This window comes from Urocitellus parryii, chromosome X (assembly GCF_045843805.1).
Source record: "Urocitellus parryii isolate mUroPar1 chromosome X, mUroPar1.hap1, whole genome shotgun sequence".
NCBI classification, from domain to species: Eukaryota; Metazoa; Chordata; class Mammalia; order Rodentia; family Sciuridae; genus Urocitellus; species Urocitellus parryii.
In genome coordinates, this window is record NC_135547.1 from 129490599 (window position 1) to 129508420 (window position 17822).

At 41.7% G+C, this 17822-nt stretch overlaps 1 protein-coding gene across 1 annotated transcript in view; it reads right to left on the bottom strand.

Annotated features, from left to right (window-relative positions):
- LOC144250813 (uncharacterized) overlaps positions 1-17822 on the bottom strand; it is a 51462-nt gene that overhangs the window by 23842 nt on the left and 9798 nt on the right. The window lies entirely within an intron of this gene.

Here is a 17822-nt window from a genome sequence, read left to right on the forward strand (position 1 = left end):
GGAAAGGCAGAATTTATGAGGCCCCATTAAGGTTCTCAGGGAAAGCCAGGCATGGGTGAGTTCAAGTCACGGTCAGGCATTCCATTCCGAGCAAGTTCAAAACATCAAAGGCCAGGCCAAATAGAAATCCTAATACTTTACAGAAAACAGAAATGAATCTTTTATAACTTGTGACAAGGTGGCTCCTGATCTCAAGATGAAATTCAAGCTATTTGGGGAGGCCGAGGCAGAAGGAGCAAGTGTCAGGTCAGAATCTGCAATCAGTGAGACCCTCTCTTAAAATAAAATGAAAAGGGTGGGATGTAGCTCAGAGGTCCAGGTCAAGCCCCACTGGGTTTATTCCCCAGGACCTCAAAAAAAAAAAAGTGTGATATTTTACATATATAAAGCTGATGCGACTGATATGCTCAAGTACAGGATCCCCCCCAAAATCACCAGAGACTGAGATTGAAGTATGCAGCAAAGAGGTGTTTATGGCCAGCTAGCTGGGTCCTCTGCATACACAGCAACTGGTGACACTGAGCAGCCCTGAGTACAGGGTTTGTGGAATTTCATACACACTTTGGGGAAGGCAGGGACTCCACATACACCAAAGCATCTCTTAGCAAATCATCACACACCATGGGAAAATCAAACAACAACTCTTAACATTGACTAATACACTCACTGGCGGGAACAAGTTTGGTAGGAGTGATTAGTTAGTACAAGAGGGGGATTCCTTTGAACTGATTGGTTTAAGTCACGAGGGGTGTACGTACTGGACTACATGGTTTCCCAACATGTTATCAATCACCATAAAATACTGGGAGGTCATCTGGCATCCCAGGTATTTCCCTGTCTCATGCTGATTGGTGGTTGCTAGGGGGTTGCTATGGCTCCTCACCTAGCCTCACTGAGTCAGGGACACCTGGCTGCTCAGATCTCTCCTGTTATTTGCAGACAAAATCTCAGCAGGGTGGGTTATGAGTCTAGGAGTGCTCTGTGGGTTTTTCCAAGGATAAGAGCCACTCCCCCTTCCTTGGGCAGGCTTTGCTCTGAGGTAGGGGCTGGTTTCTCAAAAATGGAGTCACATCAGTTTCTCAAGACCTCAGGAAAATGAGAAAGACACTGTCTCCAATATTCGATATCTAAAAATGAAAACAATTTTTGCTGAGAGCCATTAGCCAAGTAGGTATGACACATGGCAATTTCCTTGTCAGCCTACCCCATGTTGCTTAGAGGAAGGACTCTCCATTGTGGAAATGGGCTTGCCTTGGTCATTTACGGTGAAAGGTGACCTTGCTCAAGGACCAGGGCGGATCCAGGTTTAAGGTGTACCCTGCTGGGAATAGGGCAAATCCTGCTGCCTCAGGTGCGCCCTCTCCTTGAGTTCCTGTTGAGTTCTCGTGGGATTGAGAGAATATTTTGAGATACAGAGCACAGTGGAGGCCAGTGGATTTCCCCAGAACGTGTGTGTAGATTGTCGATGAGAGTTCGAGAATAAAGAGTTGCTCTTTGAATCTACAAGTTGTGAGTGGCTCATGATTTTGTGCCCAGCCAGACTGCGGCATTTGGTGGCCTGTACGCGGAACGTCTGAAGCTTTGGGGTAAGTGAAATTGCTCGCCCCTAAGGGAAGGCGAGAGAATGGGTGACCATTTCAAAAAACAATGTGTTCTTGTTTTATTTTGTTTTTATTTCAAGTTGCCCGTTCCTAGAACTTTCTCAGGCAAACTGGGGAAAATGGTTGACTCAAGGTTTGAAGTTGTTCGCCCCCAAGGAAGAGAAATTGTTAGAGGAAGGAGGCACCCCAGTAAGACCAAGAACAATTAGGGCATATGTTGATACAATACAAAAATGTAGCCCATGGCTTTATAAAGTATGGGACCATCATGGTATCCTGTAGAAGGATTTTACTTCAACAAGAAAGAGATAGCTAGTTCTGTTTACTACATTTGTCTAAGATCTTGGTTTTTACAGACATCTGATTAATTTACAAAGCTAAAGTGTTAAAATATAAACCACTAAATATAAAATCAATTACTTCACTTATTAAGTTACATAAGGTAATATATCTAAACATTATGTGTGTTTTCATAAATTGGTAAATGGAAAAAAAGTTTAATATTGCTTTGGTCTGTGTCTTTGCTGAAACAAGGTTACTAAGTGCTAAGATTCTATCAGGTGTAATTTATATACAAAGAGTATAAGAAGTTGCAGTTGGGTTTCAATTACAGTATTACATACCATAAAAAACATGAAAGTATTTCATCTTATTAAAGTGGAGTAATTTGTCTAAATTCAAAAATTTTATAAGGGTTGTTTCAGAATGTGAATTTATAAAAAGGGTTAAGGGTTAAAAAAGAGATATAAAAAGATTCAAGATGTGAAAATATATTTTAATATAAAGGTTAAAAAAAAAAGAAATGTTGCTAGATGAGATAATCTCTGTGGTAAAGTAAAAAGTTGTAAAATGCCACTTAAAAAGATTTTGAGGAAACTAGACTTACTTTAAAAGCTTGAGAAAGGAAGAAAGAAGAAAAAGGTATTTGTACATGGCGGATTGAGACAAAGCTTCTTTTTTTTTTTTTTTTTTTAAATGTTGTACATCCAATAACATCACCTCAATATATGATAGAAATTGATTAATCTGACATAGTGGGATATTTTATTTTATTTTATTTTTTTAAAGAGAGAGTGAGAGAGGAGAGAGAGAGAGAGAATTTTTAGTATTTATTTTTTAGTTCTCGGCGGACACAACATCTTTGTTGGTATGTGGTGCTGAGGATCGAACCCGGGCCGCACGCATGCCAGGGGAGCGCGCTACCGCTTGAGCCACATCCCCAGCCCCAAGACAAAGCTTCTTAATGGAGTAAAAAAAAAAAAAAGCCTTTAGTTGAAGGGCAGTCATGTAAGCTAACATTAAGCAATTTAAACAGAATCTAAGCCTCGTTTAAAAGAGTGAAGCTGTAGGTGGTGAAAAAGTACATTTAAAAGTACAGTATAGGTGATAATTGGAAGGCTTTAAAAGGTTAAATTGAAGGTGGTTGAGATACCTTTATGGCAGAAAAAAGAAAAAAGAGATATAAAAAGATTCAAGATGTGGAAATATATTTAATATGGAAGGTTAAAAGAAAAAGAAATGTTTCTAGATGAGATAATCTTTGGTAAAGTAAAAAGTTGTAAAATGTCTAAGTAAGTTGCAAAAGGCTTTAAAAGGTTAAATACAAGATGGTTAAGATGCCTTCATGACGGAGGAAAGAAAACCCATGAAAATGGGAACATAATAGGATAAAAGCAATTTGGAGAAAGAATATTAGAAATTTGAAGTGAAAAACTTTAAAGACAGAAATACAGAAAGGTAAAAAAAGATTGAAAAGATGTAGGAAGATAGAAAAGATGTCGGAAGACAAGAATTTTAAACCCACAAAATAGGAAGAAAAAAAAAACTAGGAGGAAAAAAAGCAACTAAGGGTGAATGTACAAACCTTAGGTGGGGGAGGGGACTAGAAGATAGAAATAAGATAGAAAATGGTTGAAAATGTCAAGTAAAGTTATTTCAATTAGAAAATGTAAAAAGCTAAGACAACTATTAGATACAGACATTCAACATAGAAAAAGGTAGAAGAGACAAGGTTAAAGTCAAATATTGGATAAAATAGAAGAACAAAGAGATTATTAGTAATTTTTTTCAAAAAGCCCATCAACTTTACTTATTAGGGCAAAACGAGGAAATTGGAAAGAGGTATATATCCCCCAAAGATGAACTTAAAATAACCCTTTTTACTCTAAACTTTTTAAATTTGGATTCATCAGGGCTTAGTGCTGCGGAAAGACATATGTATCCAAAAAATGTACATAAGCCTAAGGTACTTTGGAAAGATATTCTAACAGGACAATGGAAAGGTTCTGACCCAGTGATTGTCTGGAGTTGGGGTTCTGTTTGTGTATTTCCCCAGGGAGCACAGCAGCCAATTTGGATTCCAGAGAGATTAACCAAAGCAATTTCTACAGATCAAAAAGAAGATGATTTGACTCAAATCCATAACAGCTGATATCCAGAGCTCCAGCTTGACTATTCTTACATCTGCGACAGTGATTAATCAGGATGCTTTTTTCAATATCTATTTTATTGCCTTTTCCCACATCATAAAGTTCTATTTTATTTTTTGAGCTCATACAGACCTAGGTTAATGTTTTTCTGATCAGTTTTATTTTTTGACTGTGGAGTTTTAAAACATTGCAATGGAGATTTCACCTTGGTAAAGCTACAAGGCCTTTATTATTGTCTTATGTGTTGTACGTTTGTGTGCACATTTGTGTTTTGTGTTGTATGTGTGTGTGTATGTCCATATATCATATATGAGGAACGCTCATGAAAAAATGGGTCCGAATTATTTTTTTTATTCACGTGATTTAAGTGGTTTAATTTAAATTAGGTAAACAGCTGTTAAGGATTGTTTTTAAAAGTGATTAACAGATCTGTTTGTTTACTTTCACTTTTCCTTTTCATTATATTTAATAATTCTGTTCAGAATAATGTCTCTTTAGCATCATTGCTAGAATTCCCATCTCCATCCCAGTGCCGGTGAAGACTAAGATAAAACCAAACTACAGCTTCTATGATAGCTATCACAGTAAACTGTATAAACTGATGCATCAACGAATATAACTCAACAAGTAATGTTCAGTCAAGGACTTGGTTTACTTTGGGAGGAAATGGACATGTTGATAGACTCCTCCACTCTGAACTGCTTGCAGAACTTGCCTGGACTATGTATCACTTGTATACATTGTGAACTATTGTTTGGTGCAGCGAATTGTGGTAGTGCTGGCATATCTTTGCTGATGGTGTCACCAGTGATGCAATTTTTCCAAAGGAGCAGTCAACTGTCTTGGTGTTGTGGCATTTCTGTATCCTCCTTTCTTCTGCTAGTAATGGTCTAAAATTTGGGGGCCAAGAGAGGTGAGGCAAGAACCTCACCCCCCCACTGGTGCATAGGCCTATCCACAAGTATGGCTGTATGCTGGACCGGTAGTCAGTGACAGGTATGATCCAATTGCAGTGGTATCAACCTAAGACAGGAGGCTGACACCTAGAGGTCAGTTTTTCCCATGATGGGTAAGAACCATATGTTGAATTGGACAACCTACCAGGCACGGTTCTTAAGCCACATTGCTTGTTGTTTAATTAATCAGAAGGGGGGAGATGCTGAGAGCCATTAGCCAAGTAGGTATGACACATGGCAATTTCCTTGTCAGCATACCCCATGTTGCTTAGAGGAAGGACTCTCCATTGTGGAAATGGGCTTGCCTTGGTCATTTACAGTGAAAGGTGACCTTGCTCAAGGACCAGGGCAAATTTTTAAATTATTTTAGTAGTTCTCATTACCTCCTGGCCTCTGGTCTTTGAGGAGGCAGCCTGAGCTCTGAAAGGAAATATTTGAGGTTGGTGCTGTGCCTCAGTGTTCCATCCCCATCAGAGAAAGGGGTGGGGTGGGGGGAGGCAGGCAACCCTCTAAAACAGCAATGTGCAGCGGAAATAAAATAGGCACCTCGTGCTCAATGTAGATGATCTACATTCTACTATTATGATGTCTTATGTACAGACTTCACTCTGGTGATCCCACAAGTCAACTCAGCTGTTTGGCCTAAAACCAAAGAGAAAAGGTGTTGATTGAAAGCAGGAAAGGAACTTTGACCAATGCAGCTACACCAGGAAGACAAGGGAACCCTGTTCTTGCCCTATCTTCAGGTGCTGACAAGGACTTTGAGGTTTTAATAGAAAGGGTAATCATAGGCATGTATGTATACAGGAAATTGTATGTAGGAGTTAGTATTATTGTAAAAGAATATTATTTTTTCATTGTTATTGTCATATGTGATATGTAAATAATATTGTAATATGTAAAGTTGTATTAGGATTTAGGCATCAGGCATCTGTGGTTTCATAACATGTCTGTGAGCTCACGCTCACTTGCCCCCTGGACACTGTCACTCTATTGCAGACTGACTGATAAACACAGCCTAATTCTCTCTTAAGATTGGGAGCCATTTCAACACAAAGCCATGAAAAGATAATTTCAGTTTTACTATAAATTACTGCAAATTCTGATCTTGATTGGAATACAATGCCCGTGCCTTGAACTCATCCATGCCTGGCTCTCTGACCAGATAGCAGTCCTCTCTGAAACTGTAGTGACGCCTCATAAATCTTGGACTTCCCTGGCCAGATAACAACCCTCTCTGAGGCTCTAATGACCTTCACAGATATGACCTTCATAAATTCTGATGTTGGGCCAGCAAAACTATAAAGTAGCCTTTGTGTTATGCTCCTCAGAGTTTTGTTATCTGTAATTTTACAAGCCGTTCTGTGTGTAACTGTCTGGGCTATAAACCTGTGCTTCTAGATAGCTGGGGGGCTGGCTTCTGTCCCTATGGTTGTCGGGAGAGGCAGCCCAGGCCAGTTGAAATTATAAGCTTGTTTTCATTTGATTTCAGTTGGAATCAGTGGTCTTTTCTTTGCGTTGTTGGTCTAACACAACCTCATTTTGTCTCTCAGGAGGAAGTCCCCCTCCAGTGTGCACTTTCCATGTCAGGGTTCAGATGCACCAACATTTTCAAGAAAAGCCACATGCCCATCTGCATCCTGCCTAGGAAGCAACATACCCCCAGAAGCTGACTCAGTGCTCCCAACTTCCTGGGTGTCAACTGATAGTCAAACCAGAAAAAAACGAAAACCCTGCTCAGCTCTGCCCAGAAACCCTGCATGTGAACCGTAAAAACTTGCCACTTGGGGCCAATACTGCCTGCCATAACTATCCCCCTCTTGGAAAATGAATACCATTTTATTCTCTGCTCTTAAGTTGGACTTTGTGATGCCTTTCACATGCTGCACACTGGCCTAAATGTATTCTACCTAACAATATTGCCCATGGACAAGGCGGGCTATTGTCTAAAAATCATATTCCCACAAGTGTGGAAAAGTGGGTACATACCTACTCAGGGCTGAGAATTGAATCCCAAGTGCTTTTATTGTCCCTCATGTAGAGATTGAATTGAGGGCAGGGGCACTTTGGCACTGAGCCCCAGCCCCAGCCCCAGCTTTTCATGGTGGTTCAAAGAAGGTGGGTGGGAGCATAAGTGTATTGGGTGCTGCAGTCTGGCTGGGCAAAAATCACGAGCCACTGAAGCAGGAACAAACTTTATTTCTGAACTCCACTAGCACACTCCACACAAGCTCCTGGGAAATCTGCTGAATGCCACGTGGCTCCTCCAGGAACCAGCAGCCGGCAATATCCCTCCTTCGGCATTTCCCAACTCTCCGGGAATCCCCACGAGAGCTCAACTGGAACTCAATGAGAACTCGAGAACTTGCTGGCGTCACCTCTCAACCACTACTTCTGGCAAAAATGTCATGCGTCATCCTGACTCAGCTGAGGCCCTCAACATTGGGTCTGAGAAAATAACTCCAGATGGTGACTCCAACTTGTTATCAGTCCAATGAGAAAATAAAAAGTGCACGCATGGTGGTGCAGGACTGTAATCCCAGCCCCTCAGGAGGCTGAGACAGGAAGATTGCTTGTTCACCAGCATCAGCAAAAATAGGGTGCTAAGCAACTCAGTGAGATCCTGACTCTAAATAAAATACAAAACAGGGTTGAGGATGTGGTGAAGTGGCCAATTGCCTCTGGATGAATGGAAGGATGGGTGAATGGGTGGGAGGATGCATCGACTGATGGGAAGATGTATGTATGTCTGAATGGATGGCTGGATGAATGGGTAGATGGGTGGGCAAATACACAAATCCATGATGCATGGGAGAGCAAATGAGCAGATGGGTGGAAGCAGGGATGGCTGGTAGATAGACAGATGGATAGATATATACACAGATGCATGCTGATGGATTTGCAGTACAATTCTAGTGATTTGCTAATCCTGAGAATAAAGGGCTCAGAACAGAGTACAATTTTACAAGCCTGTATGTAATCCTCTACACAGTGTAGCCCAAATAAGATAATACCCCACACTCTCTAAGATTCTCAGACACCCCAAGACCCCCACTGCTGAGAGCCACAGCCGAGTCTGTATGGCCCCTGGCATTTTGCCAACAGTATTGATTGACAGGCAAGGCGTTAATATCCGCCTCTGCCGCTACTTTTGAGTTCTAGCGCTAATTTTGAGTTCTCGCGCTATTTTTAGTTCTCACGGGGATTCCCCGGGAGTTCCCATTGGTTGGCGAAGTGCAGGAGGAGGGTTTTCCCGGAGAGATATTTCCGGCTGGGGGTTCCTGGAGGAGCCTCGTGGCTTGTCGGGAGGATTCCCCGGGAGCGTGTGTGAGGTTTCTTTCTTGCAGTAAAAAAATAAAGTCTGTTCTTGCTTCGGTGGCTTGATTTGTGCCCAGCCAGACTGCGGCATTTGGCGGCCCGGACGGGGAACGTCTGAAGCTTCGGGGTAAGTGAAATTGCTTACCCCTAAGGGAAGGCAAGAGAATGGGTGACCATTTTAAAAAACAATATGTTCTTGCTTTGATTTGTTTTGGTTTTGTTTCAAGCTGCCTATCCCTAGAATTTCCTCAGGCAGACTGGGAAAAATGGTTGGCTCAAGGTTTGAAGTTGTTTGCCCCTGAGGAAGAGATAGAAATAGACCACAAATGCACATGTCCAGAAAATAGGAAAATTGATACAACGATTTTTTGTTCCATTTTTGTTTCATTCTGTTTCGGTCTTGTTTTGTGTTATCTTTTTGGGTTGCGTTATCTTTGTAACAGATTAGAAATTAGTAAAAAACAAACTGAAAGAGTGTTAAATAAATTGTTAGAGGTTCAAACCATGGAGAAAGACAATTTAGATCAAGCAAAAGAGAAGGTCTCTCAAGCTAGTCAGACAGAGGAAGAAAATTTAAAGGAAGAAAGCTTAGAGGAGAAACAGCTATCAGGGGGGAAGCAACAACAGGAGGCTGCTACTAACACCGATCTATCACCAGAGGGCGTAATTCAGCCAACAGCTCCACCTATGGAGATAGCTGAGTGGCCCTCAACCCCCTCAACCCCCGTAGTTGATAGATGGGATCCTGAGACAGGACCTCAAAGATTAGCATGCCCTGTACTTGAGCAGGAAGGAGGGCAGCGAATTCACCGTGAGTTAGAGTTCAAAACAGTGAAGCAATTAAAGGAGGCTGTAACAACCTATGGTCCTCATGCACCCTTCACTGTAAGCATGGTCGAATCCATTACTAACTTGGACATGACTCCAGCAGATTGGGCTAGCATGTGTAGATCTGTGCTAAATGGAGGACAATATTTGTTATGGAAGGTTGCCAATGAGGAATTTTGCAGGGAGACAGCTAGACGAAATGCAGCAGCCGGTTACCCTCAAAGAAGTCTAGAGATGTTGCTAGGAAAAGGACCTTATGAGGGTCAGCGGCAACAAATTCAATATGATCCTGCTGTATATGCACAGATTGCTGCAGACGCAGTTAGGGCATGGAAGACTTTACAAGGACAGGGAGATTTACAAGGTCAGCTATCTAAGGTAATACAGAGACCTAATGAACCTTACGCTGACTTTGTAGATAGGCTTATTCAAACAGCCTCCAAAATTTTTGGTGACACAGAACAAGCAATGCCATTTATAAAACAACTGGCTTATGACCAAGCAAATCGTTGCTGCAGAGAGGTCATTAGACCATGGAAACATGAAGATTTAAACACATATATTAAATTATGTAGAGACATTAATGAACAAGGACAAGTCTTGGCAGCAGTACAACAGGCTTTAGATGCCAGGCCAAAAACATGCTACAATTGTGAACAAACAGGACATTTTAAAAGGAGTTGCCCCATAGGAGGAAGGTATAACAAAGTTAGGTATCAAAGGAATAGAACACCAGATATTTGCCCACGATGCCGTAGAGGGAGACACTGGGCTAATGAATGCCGTTCTCAAACCACCATAGAGGGTACTCCATTATCAAAAAATGGACAAGGACCAGGTGGTTACCCACGATATCGTGGAGAAAGGCATCAGGCTCCATTGCCAAAAAACGGACAGGGGGGCCCAATGCTCCGGGGCCCACGACCACAAATGTACGGGGCACTGGAGGAACCCAGAAAAACCATGGAGGAACCCAGCAACCCCATCAGGGTAGTACCCAGGACACATTATCCATCCGATCTCTCATCAGACGAACCAGAGGGAGCGCAGGGTTGGACATCTGCGCCTCCGCCAGAGCAGTACTAACTCCAGAGATGGGAGTTCAAATCATTCCCACAGGAGTAAAAGGACCTCTTCCCAAAGGAACAGTAGGCTTATTGTTAGGACGTAGTTCTTCTACGCTAAAAGGACTTATGATAAGTCCCGGGGTAATTGATCCCGATTATGAAGGTGAAATAAAAATTATAGCTAGTTCTCCAAAGGGTATATCAGTAATTTCACCAGGAGATAGAATAGCACAGTTATTAATAATATCCAGCCTACATGATAAATTTTCCAGTACTACTATGGAAAGAGGTTCCAGGGGATTAGGCTCCACAGGTGTAGATTGGGCTATGCTGTCTTTGAATTTAGATTCTCGCCCAATGCTAAAACTAAATATTCAAGGACATGAATTTAATGGGCTACTGGATACAGGTGCAGACCTTAGCATCATATCTCGTCAAGAATGGCCAAAACATTGGCCATTACAACAAGCCACTCAAACGCTTCGAGGCCTAGGAGTGGCAACTAATCCCCATAGAAGTGCAATGGTCTTAGATTGGAAGGATCCTGAAGGATGTGAAGGAACTATACAGCCATATGTATTGGATCATCTTCCCGTAAATTTATGGGGACGAGATGTCTTAGATCAATTAGGTTTGACATTAACAAATAATATCAATCAAAATGCACCCACTATTATGGCTAGACAAGGTTTTAGGAAAGGAAAAAGATTAGAAAAACAAGAACAAGGTATAGCGGCACCAATACAAATAGATCAAAGAATAAATAGACATGGACTGGGTTTTCAGAAGGGGTCACTGAGGCAATAAAAATCACTTGGAAATCAGATAGACCAGTATGGGTTTCTCAGTGGCCCCTGACTAAAGAAAAGATACAAGCAGCCCATGACCTGGTCAAACAACAATTAGCGGAGGGACATATACAACCTTCTGTATCTCCCTATAATACTCCCATTTTTGTCATTAAAAAGAAATCTGGTAAATGGAGATTATTACAAGATTTAAGAGCCATTAATAATGAGATGGTTATTATGGGACCTGCTCAATCAGGGATTCCTCAATTGTCTGCTTTACCAAAAACCTGGTATGTTTTAGCTATAGATATTAAAGATTGTTTCTTTTCAATTCCAATTCATCCTGAGGATAGTCCACATTTTGCATTTACTATCCCTGCACTGAATCATGAAGGTCCTGATCAGAGATATGAATGGAAAGTGCTCCCTCAAGGGATGGCTAACAGCCCAACTATGTGTCAAATTTATGTTAATAAAGCAATCCAGCCACTTAGAAATCAAAATCCTGAACTACAAATATTTCACTATATGGATGATGTATTGTTAGCACACAAAGATAAAAACACATTGTTGGAATGTTATGCCACACTTACAAATTTGTTAAAAAATTATAATCTAGAGATAGCAATAGATAAAGTACAATTAAATTTTCCAATTAATTATTTAGGAGTTCTATTATCCTCAACCATGGTCCGTCCACCTAAAATTCAAATACGAGTAGATCAACTCAAATCGCTTAATGACTTTCAAAAGTTGTTGGGAGATATAAATTGGATAAGGCCTTATCTAGGCATACCAACAGGAGAGTTGGGACCTTTATTTGATATCCTAAAAGGTCCATCAGATCCAAATTCACCCCGCATATTAACTCCTGAAGCAAGAAAGGCATTAAAAATTATTGAAACATATATGGAAAATATGCATTTGGACAGAATTGATATAAGTTTGCCTTTATTATTCATTGTAATACCAACAAAAAATATTCCTACAGGAGTATTTTGGCAAGAAGGTCCATTATTGTGGATACATTTATCTTACTCTCCTAACACTATTCTTACTAGGTATCCTGAGGCTGTAGGACAATTAATACTGAAAGGAATAAAAGCAGCAAAGGGAGTGTTTGGAATTTCTCCCAATAAAATTATTACTCCATATACTATGGAGCAAATTGATGAGTTAGCTAATGAGTTAAATACATGGGCAATAATCATGTGTAAATCAAATGTTTCATTTGATAATCATTTACCATCTAATCCTTTGTTGTCTTTTTGGTCTAAGCATCCTGTAGTTTTTCCTAAAATGACAAGAAAAACACCTATCGTGAATGCTCCAAATATATTCACTGATGGGTCTAATAATGGTACAGCAGCAGTAGTTACCCCTGATCAAACTTTTACATTTTTAGTTCCCAAACAATCAGCTCAAAAGGTAGAGCTCAATGCAGTTTTACAAGCTTTTGTGATGTTTAAAGATTCTGTATTTAATTTATTTTCTGATAGTCAGTATATAGTTAATGCTATAATATCCCTTGAAGATGCTGGTAGGATTTCCCCTTCCTCTACTGTTTTCTCTTTGTTTTCCACTATACAAAGTCTAATCTGGGATAGAAAAGATCCATTCTTTATAGGACATATCAGGGCACATACAGGATTGCCTGGAGCCCTTAGTTTGGGCAATGATTTAGCAGATAAAACTACACATGATATACATATTTTTTCTACTGTAGAAGAAGCTACAAATTTTCATAAAAGGTTTCACGTTAATGCTAATACTTTACAAAAGCGTTTTAAAATAACTAAGGAACAAGCCAGGCATATAATAAAACAATGTCAAAATTGTGTGACCTTTTTACCACAAGTTAATCTTGGAGTCAATCCTAGAGGACTGATACCTAACCATATTTGGCAGATGGACGTCACACACTTGCCAGAATTTGGAAAATTAAAATATTTACATGTTACAGTTGATACTTCTTCCGGATTTTTGATGGGCTCCCTTCATGCCGGAGAAAAAACTAAAGATGTTATAGCTCATTGCTTACAAAATTTTGCCACTGTGGGTGTTCCTAAACAGTTAAAAACTGATAATGGTCCTGGTTACACTTCTAACTCTTTTAAACAATTTTGCTCATCTTTTGGTATTACTCATATAACAGGAATCCCATACAATCCACAGGGGCAAGGCATAGTTGAAAGAGCTCATCAAACTATTAAAACGTACTTATTAAAGCAAAAAGAGGGAATTGGAAAGGGGTATATATCCCCCAAAGATAAACTTAAAATAACCCTTTTTACTCTAAACTTTCTAAATTTGGATTCATCAGGACTTAGTGCTGCGGAAAGACATATGTATCCGAAAAATGTACATAAGCCTAAGGTACTTTGGAAAGATATTCTAACAGGACAATGGAAAGGTCCCGACCCAGTTATTGTCTGGAGTCGGGGTTCCGTTTGTGTGTTCCCACAGGGAGAACAGCAGCCGATTTGGATTCCAGAGAGGTTAACCAAAACAATTTCTACAGAAAAAGAAGATGATTTGACTGAAATCCATAACAGCTGATATCCAGAGCTCCAGCTTGGCTATTCTTACATCTGCGACAGTGATTAACCACGGTGCCTTTTTTCAATATCTATTTTATTATTGCATTTTTCCCACATCATAAAGTTCTATTTTATTTTTTGAGCTCATACAAACCTAGGTTAATGTTTTTCTGATCAGTTTTGTTTTTTGACTGTGTTTTATTTTTTGACTGTGGAGTTTTTAAACATTGCAATGGAGATTTCACCTAGGTAAAGCAACAAGGCCTTTATTATTGTCTTATATGTTGTATGTTATGTGCGCACACTTCTGTTTTGTGTTGTATGTCTGTATGTGTGTATGTCCATATATCTTATATGAGGAGCGCTCATGAATAAATGGATCCGAATTTTTTTTTATTCACGTGATTTTAATGGTTTAATTTAGATTGGGTAAACAGCTGTTGAAAATTGTTTTAATATGTGAACAAATAAGGAGGTTAACAGATCTGTTTGTTTGCTTTCACCTTTCCTTCTCATTATATTTAATAATTCTGTTCAGGATAATGTAAATTGTTCAAAAAATTGTTTTCTTAATGCCTGTTGGAATGTTACATAATTTTTTTCCTAGCATCATTGCCAGAATTCCTATCTTCATCCCAGTGCCGGTGAAGACAAAGATAAAACCAAACTACAGCTTCTTCGGTAGCTATCAACAAACTGTATAAACTGATGCATCAGTGAATAATAACTCAACAAGTAATGCTCAATCAAGGAGTAGATTTACTTTGGGAGGAAATGGACATATTGACAGATTCCTCTACTTTGAACTGCTTGCAGAACTTGCCTGGACTATGTATCACTTGTATGCATTGTGAACTATCTGTTGGTGCAGCGAATTGTGGTAATGCTGGCATCTTTGCTGATGGTGTCACCGGTGGTACAATTTTTCAAAGGAGCCGTCAATTGGCTTGGTGTCATGGCATTTTTCATCCTCCTCTCTTCTACTAGTGATGGTCTAAAATTTGGGGGCCAACAGAGGTGAGGCAAAGAACCTCACCCCCCCATTGGCACCAAGGACAAGTTTGGGGGCCAACAGAGGTGAGGCAAAGAACCTCACCCCCCCACTGGTGCAAAGGCCTATCCACAAGTATGGCTGTATGCTGGACCGGTAGTCAGTGACGGGTATGATCCGATTGCAGTGGTACCAACCTAAGACAGGAGGCTGACGCCTAGAGGTCAGTTCATCCGATGACGGGTAAGGACCATATGTTGAATTGGACTACCTAACAGGCACGGTCCCTAAGCCACATTACTTGTTGTTTAATTAAACAGAAGGGGGGAGATGCTGAGAGCCACAGCCGAGTCTGTATGGCCCCTGGCATTTTGCCAACAGTATTGATTGACAGGCAAGGCGTTAATATCCGCCTCTGCCGCTACTTTTGAGTTCTAGCGCTAATTTTGAGTTCTCGCGCTATTTTTAGTTCTCACGGGGATTCCCCGGGAGTTCCCATTGGTTGGCGAAGTGCAGGAGGAGGGTTTTCCCGGAGAGATATTTCCGGCTGGGGGTTCCTGGAGGAGCCTCGTGGCTTGTCGGGAGGATTCCCCGGGAGCGTGTGTGAGGTTTCTTTCTTGCAGTAAAAAAATAAAGTCTGTTCTTGCTTCGGTGGCTTGATTTGTGCCCAGCCAGACTGCGGCACCCCACTGAGACCATCTGTTTGGCCCCCATGTTGGCCTGTCTCCCCCCACCCTTCTAAGACAAAATTTTTGCCCTGGTTCCCAGTCATACTGGGAATCAGGGTTTCTGTGAACACAGAATATGCAAGTGTCTTTTGGAGTTATTGCTTTCAAATTCTTTGCATCTGAACCCGACAATGGCATTGCTGGGTCATATTGTGATTTAATGTTTAAGCTTTTGATGGGTCACCTTATTGTTTGTTCCCAGGGCATCCTGAAATCTCAGGAGCTGTGAGAGGAAGAAAGGAACCTCCCTGGAGCCTGTGGAGGGAACTGGATACCATTATAAGAGGCGGATCCTGTCCACATCTAAACCCCAGAACTTGCGAGTGGGACCTTGTGTGGAAACAAGGTCTCTGTAGTGGGAGTTAGTGAAGGGTCCTGAGATGGGCTCCTCCTGGGTCAGGTGGCCCTGATGCAATGGCACTGTCCTCAAAAGAGACAGAAGAGGGGACACAGCACAGAGAAGCCACATGGAAACAGAGGCAGAGACTGGAGTGATGTGGCCACCAGCCCAGCTCCACCTGGAGCCCCAGGAGCTGGGAGAGGCATGCAGGGGCCCCCCTAGAGCCTGTGGAGGGAGCTCAGTCATGTGACCCCTGATCTCAGTGTTCTGCCCTCCAGGGCTGGGGGATGGGGTGTTGGTCCCAGGATAACTTTGATTTTAGTCTCTGTGTTTTTGGTTATTTATTACAGCAGCCCCTGGAAAACCCTTACAAACTCAGTATTGTCTCAAGTAGCTTCAGAGGGTTAAGACCCTATTTTTAGAGTTGAAATATAATCATTTTTGGTGCTGAGTTCTGCAGCACTGAGAAATTTTAAGGTTGATTTTAAATGAATTATTCTACTAACTAAACACACAGCACCACCCACCACCAAAACCCGCACCTCAGTGTACCCATAGCAATCAATATCCCTGATATCCCGATCTTCAGCCAAGATTATCCTAGAGTAGCAGCCTAGTATGTTGTTTGGATTGGTTCCTCTTCATTTTTATTTTTGCTTTTTGGTACTAGAGATTAACCCAGTGCACTTAAGCACTTAGCCACATCCCGGGCCCTTTTTCATATCTTATATACAGACAGGGTCTTGCCGAGTTGCTTAGGCCCTCACTACATTGCTGAGATTGCCCTCCAAATTGCAACCCTCCTGCCTCAGCCTGCCAAGCTGCTGGGATTACAGGCTTGCACCACCACAGCACATGAGACAATGTTCTTTGAGGAGACCTTGAGTCCTGGGAGCAAGGATCTCTAAGAATGCAGGAAGCAAGAGAGTTGAGTGCTGCTAGGCAGATTTTCAAATGCACTGAGCACAACCATGGGTTACAAATGGCCTAGGGCCATGGGAGCTGGTTCCCTTGGGAGCAGAATTTGAGGAAGGTTGTGAGGGTAGGGGAAGGTGGGTGGGTCCTGATTCTGCTGTCTCCTGGCTCAATATAGGGAATATGGGTAGAAAGTTAAATACAGTACATAATATAGAATCTCATTACATAATAACGAGCATAACCATAACGTAATAATACGTAAACTCTACATTATGATTTCCAACCTATGTGAATGCACCTGTGTCAATAATGGTGTTGAAGAGGTGCACACCTGAAATCCTGGGACTTCGGGAGGCTGAGGACTGAGGATTGCAACTTAGAGATTAGCCTCCTCAATTCGCAAAAGCCTTAAACAACTTAGAGTCTGTGTCAAAAGAAAATATAAAAAGGGGCTAGGGATGTGGCTCAGTGGTTAAGCACACCAGGTTCAATCTCTAGCACCAATAATAATAATAATAATAATTAATACAATAATTTTGTTGAAACATTTGCAGAATTGAAAGCTTGACATTTAATGGGTTCAGAACATGGAGCCTCTGTGGGGACTTGGGCCTCAAAGTCAACAGAGTCAAGGGTGTGGCTGGGTCTGAAGAAGGTGACCCAGCCCAAAGGATGCTGAAGAACTCAAGAGGTGTCAAGGTGGGCTGATGACTAGGGACACAGCTGGCCCAATGTGCTGGCTTTCTGGCCCACACAGCATGGGTGGTAGGAAGGAAGCAGGGTTAATAGTGATGGCCAGCTGCCATCTCTTTCCTTTTCCCAAGATCCACTGAGATGGGGATGCCTTTGGCCATCAGGCAGAGGAGTTGTCTTCGGGTTGTGGCCTGAGGTCATGAATGAGCAGTCAGGGTCTGTGGTCTGTAAGGCCCCCAGGCTGGGATCTTTTGTTACAGCAGCCCAGGAAGACTAATACAGTGACATACCAGCCCTCTGACCAGTGTGTGAACAAGGAGCACCAGCACACAAAGTAGATGGACTGAACCGCATTGCCCCTCTGTCTGGGCCAGTGATGTAGGTGGCCTTTCCCTTGCTCTGCCTATGATGCCCACACAGCACATGAGATGGGCGTGGCCTTTTTAGCTGTCAGTCAATCTGCTGACAGCAAGACATCAGGAAGCTAGACTCCACCCCCTGAAACCTGACCCTAGCATCATTTGAATGGCTTCTCCACAAATAAATGGGGCTCCAGGCCTTCTCGCTCTTTCTTGCCTGCCTTGCCTCCTTTGGGGGAGATGGTTGAGGGAGCCATCACAGA